The sequence below is a fragment of the Oratosquilla oratoria genome, chromosome 3, assembly GCF_046742065.1.
Source record: "Oratosquilla oratoria isolate Oo_2021 chromosome 3, ASM4674206v1, whole genome shotgun sequence".
Lineage (NCBI taxonomy): Eukaryota > Metazoa > Arthropoda > Malacostraca > Stomatopoda > Squillidae > Oratosquilla > Oratosquilla oratoria.
The window spans coordinates 51,221,110-51,227,665 of record NC_134779.1 but is presented as its reverse complement, the minus strand read 5'-3'; positions in this window follow the sequence as shown (position 1 = coordinate 51,227,665).

The following is a 6,556-nucleotide window of genomic DNA, read 5'->3' as shown; positions in this document are numbered from 1 at the left end:
GGGTTGTACGGTGGGAGGGGAGGTTGTACGGTGGGAGGGGGGGTGATGGACGAAAGTTTGGACATGGCAAGTGAGAGTGGAAGGAAATAAGAACATAGAACATAAGAATGAAGGAGACTGCAAGAGACCATTAAGCCTACACTAGGCAGTTCCGTATCCATCACCACCTGTCACCCCCATCCATAAAGTTGTCTAATCGTTTCTTAAAACAACAGATAGTTTCAGCGATTACTGCATGGTTACTAAGTCTATTTCATTCGTCGACCACCCTATTAGTAAACCAATTCTTGCCTATTTCCTTTTTAAATCTAAATTTATCCAGTTTATAACCATTACTGCGAGTCCTGCCGTGTTGTTTTCATAGGATGACCTTGTTTGCATCACCCTTGTTAAAGCCTTTGATCCACTTGAACACCTCTATGGAATGTGGGGGAGTTTTTGTTTGCGAATGTCACTGCTCTTGTTGCTGGGTCAGAAAAGGGATTGGGGGCAGCTAGTGGCGGGAGGGTATGTAAGGGACGAAAGCTGAAAGTAATCGAGGGTAATAGTGAGGAGGTGAGATGTACAAGAGGAAAGGATGACAGTAAGTTAAAGGTAAATGTTAAAAGAGAAAAGCTGAGCGGATTCGACGAGCTTTAAGTGTTTAGGGTCACGTGTAGTAATGAATTGAGTAATAAGGGATGAAGGTAAGGTATAGAGTAAGGGGAAAAAGTAAAAGTCTTGGGGGAATGAATAAATGTCCAAAGAGAAAGTCTGAGAGGATGGGAAGAACTTTAAGTGTTTAGGGTCACGTAAAAGGAAAGGATGACAGTGAGTTAGAGGTAAATGTTCAAAGAGAAAGTCTGAGTGGATGCGAAGAGCTTTAGGTGTTTAGGGTCACGTGTAGTAATGAATTGAGGAATTTGGGATGAAGGTAAGGTATACAATAAGGGGAAAAATTAAATATCTTGGAGGAATGAAATGTCTCATGAGAAATAGCTATCTGGGAATGAATGCACAGAGAAGACTATATGAGAGTACGTGCCCATGACATTGCATGAGGCATAGACTTGGAATTTAAGGGAGCCAGAAAGGAGAGGCCTAAATGTGTTTGAGAAGAGGATGGATAGAGTAAGAAATGAGGAAGTGAGGTGTAGATCGAAAGTAAAAAAAAAAAAAAAAACTGGCTGATAGGATTGATTAAAGAATGCTAGGATGGGTGGGCACATTGGAAAAAATAAGCGACAAAAGAAAAACAAAAAAGGTGGAAGGCAGAGGTGGATAGAATAAACTTGAAAGGAAAACCTATTTTGGGATAGATGAATGGGGTGAATGGGATCTTGGGAACAAGGAAACTGCCTGTCGAGTAGGGGAAGGAGAAGACAAGAACTATGTGTCAGTGGAGTGTTTGTGGATGGATGATTGATTGACGTGGTCCAAATGGATTTATATTTGTATATTCTATAAATTCTTGATCGGATGAGGTGAGGAGGGTTGCGATGTAATAAAACGGTGGAAGTAAATCAAATTCGACTGTCGGAACTTTGCACGAAGGCGCTGAATCTTGTGGCTTTGCTTTTGACTCGAGTAGTGAGAAAGAGGGTTGGCCCTTCATCCACAAGGAGCTAATATATATAAGGGGAACCAAATGGTGTTGGATGGATGTGGAATGCGTGAAGGCGGATATTGCTGCTTTCATTTTTTGTATTTATGGGGTTATAGTCCTGTAGTTTTCTAGTTTATGGTTTGGACTATTTTGAGTTTGGTTTGAGGTGTATTAACTTTACATGTTTATATAGAGTAAGGATATTTTATTACCATGTAATAATCTCTGACATTAAAAAAGGTGGCAATTACAACAAACTTTACCCTTTAGAAGTTATTTAGGAGCAACTTAAATGCTGAAATGCTCTACTAAAATAAGTGACATATTCTTTTTTCTATATGCAAATGTAGACATACATCATCTATCTGCATCGGTTTTCGAGTTATGTCGCTCTGAAAATATTTTCTCCACAACCTTTCTTCTGTATTCCTATGCTCCTCTCTTCTCTTTTTTTCTTATCTTAAGTTCCTCTTTTTTCTCTCTTTTCTCTCTTTTCTCTCCCATTTACTCTCTTTCTTCCCGTTCCTACTACCTCCTTTACTCTTTTCTCCTCTCTTTCATCTTCCCGTCTCCCTGTCATCTCGTTTTTCCTCTCTGACCTCTTTATTTCTTACTTCCTTTTCCTTTATTTCTCTTCTTTTGCTCTCTTTTACCTCTTTCCTCTGAATTCCTTTCCTCTTCGCTCCTCTTTTAATTTCAATTTATTCATCTTTTCATCCTAATTCCAAATCTTTCCTCTCCTTTCCTTTCCTCTCCTCTCCTTATCACTCCTCTCCTCTCTTTTCATTTTACCTTCACCCGCATCCTACCACCTCATTTCCTCCATCAACTCCCTCTTCTCTCTCCCCTCCCACTCTTCTCGCCCTCTTCTCCCTCCACTCTTCTCTGCTCTCCCCTCTATACCCCAGCAAGTAATAACAATAATGCTAGACCAATATTACCTCAGTCTTCCGCGGTCCGATGCCAATAGCCGCAGGAACAGCGTGTGGGGTAGGATTGGAGTTGGAAGATAGGATAGAGCACGGGTTCTCAACCCATGTACCCCATCTTATGAATTGCTGTTCCTTGGCCTCCTGGAGATCACTTTAACACTGAATAGAATCGGTAGGCGTTCACTAAATACCACCGGAGGAACAGCATGTGGGGTAGGATTGGAGTTGGAGGATAGGATACACTGACACGGGTTCTCAACCCTCTTTCCCATGTACCCCATCTTATGAATTGCTGTTCCTTGGCCTCCTGGAGATCACTTTAACACTGAATAGAATCGGCAGGCGTTCACTAAATACCACTGTTTGTTAGATTGTGGGTCTCGACCGTATAACTCCGCGGTTCTACAGGGGTCCATGAACCACAGATTGAGAACCACTAGGGTAGAGGGTCACCAGATGTGGAGGTGGATGGAAATAGAAAATGTGGAGTGATGGTGATAGGCATCGTCTGCCATAGCACTGCTAAGACCATTTCAATATTGAAATGGACATTGTGATGAGGATACTAAATCGAGTTTTCTTGTAAATTTCCCTTTTTATCGTGCTTTCATTGAGACTTTAGTGGTACAATCATTCTTGTGAGCTAAAAATATTACCAATACTATGCACACGTACGTTGGTATGGTTCTTGGTTTCTTGACTGAGCTTGTCGGGGTTTTATGAAGCTTTTGTTTGATTTATAGCAACTATTCGAAAGGATTCTGAGGAGTGTGCAAGGATTTTTTCAGAAGTAGAAAGCTATCACAAATGGATCGAACATAATTCTTTTAGGAAGTGGTGATAATAAAGGGTGAAATCTAAGCTAATTACAGAAGACAGTGTTAACATGATTCATTGTGTCTTATTGTTGATACATCAATAGCAATCTGATATGTTTTTGCTGTGTAAGGTCATTACGAAAAAAAAAAAGATAAATGGATATATAAATAAATAAGCAAATAAACAAATGAATGAATGAATGAGTGAATGAATGATTGAATAAATAAATTCATGAATAAATAAACGAATAATCAAACAAGTAAACAAATAAATAAATGAATTAATAAATAGATAAATAATTATTAATAGAAAATGAATAAATAAAGAAATAAGAAATAAATAAGCAAATAAACAAATGAATGAATGAATGAGTGAATGAGTGATTGAATAAATAAATTCATGAATAAATAAACGAATAACCAAACAAGTAAACAAATAAATAAATGAATTAATAAATAGATAAATAATTATTAATAGAAAATGAATAAATAAAGAAATAAAGAAATAAGTAAGCAAATAAAGAGAGAAATAAATAAATAAATAAATAGATAAATAAATGAATAAATAAATAAATAAATAAATGAATAGATAAAGAAGTGGAGAAATAAATGATGAATAAATAAATAGACAAATTAATAGATAATCAAATAAACAAATAAATATATAGATAAAGTAATTAATCAAGAGATAAAAAGATAAAAAGACAATAAAACAAGTAATAGAATAAAATTGAAATAACTCCCAGATCTTATTTTTAAAGTAAGAATTTTACTTGTGTGTCCTAGCAGTCTTGCAAACCTTTTGTTTTCTAGATGGGTGAGAGGGTTGTGAAATTACTGGATTCATATATATGCAAAACGTTTCAGTTTTCTTCATGAAACTTACTGTCCTTTATGCTTGACACTACGCATGTTTGACGAAAACCACATTTCTCGTTAAGGGCAGAATAATTACGTAAGAGGGAAGTGTGTTGGTGGGTAGGGGATAAATGGGTGGGAAAATAAAAAGCGAAATAGAGTAACTACAAAATTATAAAAGATGGAGTGTTACAAGTAGAGAAGGTAAAAGAAGAAAGAGTAGAGGGAAAGCGACATAGTAAACATATGTTGCCAGCCTTGCAGTATTATGAAATTCCCTGCGATAATAATGAGGATGAGAGTGAGGACGGGGCAGAAGAGAGGAGAGAGAAGAGAAAATGAGGGAAGAGAGAATCGGTGAGTCGAAGGGCAGAGGAAAGTGGAGAGAAATGAAAAGAGGAAGAAGAACAACTGAAAAAGAAAATGAGAAAGATGAGGACGTGATGGCGATTGGGATAGGGTGGCAAGAATGAAGAGACGTGGGAGGAGGAACATATAAAGAAGAGGAAGCGGGACAAAGTACACAAAGCGAGGGGAATTGGGTCGAGTGATATACCGAGGCGAAGCAGGAGCGATCGACTGAGGAAAATGTGTGTTGGTTGGCGGTAAGGAATGATAAAGGCCTGGGCATGCACGGGATACAAAAGGAAGGGAATTTTTTGTAAAGGACGAGAAGCAGAATCTTACTGACCTCATGAAAGAAGAAAGTAGGTTTAATGACGAGAATGAATAATGCAATTCGTCCAAAGAACTACTTTTTAGATATTTGAATGAGGAAATAAATTCTGCATTCTTCTGTGATTTCCATGACAGAATTACCTTTGCGAATTAAGACACTTATTGTATCGCATCTCTAATAGACATGGGACCTTGATAAGATACACAGCTTCCGACCATCTTCTATGATTTATGTACATTTATAGATTATATTTTTTCACCAAAATAACAAAGACTTTTTCATTAATTGTGCGAACTTCAATAACAAAACCAACTTACCTCATATTACCATTACATTGTCCATTCCTGTGTGTTGAACCACATATAAAGAAATGTGAAATAATTCTACAGTCATCTCCCTCCTGTGATGACTGCTGTTCTCTTTTTATTTTTTTTATTTTCGTTCTAAGCTCATCTGTACTTCAAATGCATGTGCAGTGTGGACTAGTAACAATGAACATAGTTGTCTTTCAACTTTCGAGCATAATTTTTTTTCCATTTTTCCTTTAGAAATTAGAACAACTGTTGTTTTGTCAAACTGTCTTTAATCAGGTAAAAGTAATTGGCAACATTAGTGATGACATCACCAAGTTACACTTTCAGCAGGCGTACATTTTTAAACTAGTTCGCTAGATGTCTGAAGTAACGATATTTACTCCTTATGGTTTTTGTCCGTGGTCTCTCCTCTTCAAAGCTTGAAGAAATTCTGTTTGTCGGTTTTGACACAGGCGATAAAAACCAAGGTCTGTATCTGAATAAGTGGTAAGGACGCTAAAGACTGGTAGTGACACCTGGCGAACAAATGACTTGAATGGAAAAGATATATGTGATGGTTTTATATTTGTGCATAAAGATATTGACTCTATGGTAAATCTATCTATTTAACAGGTGCTTCTTTTCCCTTATAAGGGAGGTAGCCTGCCAAGGCACGAATCCACTACCATCCATTTCACCCCCGCCTACCACCCCTTGTTTCCCTGTCATCTTAGTTTTTCGTGGATGAAGAATCATCCCTGTCTCCTGAACCATTGCCCTAGGTCAGGAGAAATGCAGCAGGACACAGCACATCCACAGCAAGGCCAGTTCATTTACATTGTGACCTTCCCTCCTCGATCGTTCATACGAAAAATAGAGAAGACGGGGACAAACCCCTTTGGGCTGTCTCAACATGTCATCCATACGCAACCGTTCTCCTCTCACACCTGTACCCAGCCTTCTCCCCTCCCTGCTCAACAGACATTCCTCTCTTGCTCAAAAACCTTTTCACTCTATGTATTCATCTGGTTTTTGGTCATTCCCTCAAGTTCACTCCATCCACGTCTGCCTTACAAAATATTTTTGCAAACCCTTCTTCATTCATATCTGCCATCTCCTTTTCTAGCCCCGTTCTCCTCTTCACCTACTCATTTCTCAGTCTACCCAATCTTATAGCCTCCACCATACTTCTCAGACACTTCGTAACAAATTTAAACTTCTCCTTTCTGTTTTTCTTAAATTCCAAGTCTCCGCCCCATACAGTGTCGTAGGCACAACCACCCTTCATATAATCTCTTTGCATCTATCCTCAAATAACTATTTCTCATGGCACTTTTTAAGCCTCCTTTCTTCCCTCACTATACAGTTTACCTCAACATCCACTCCTCAAT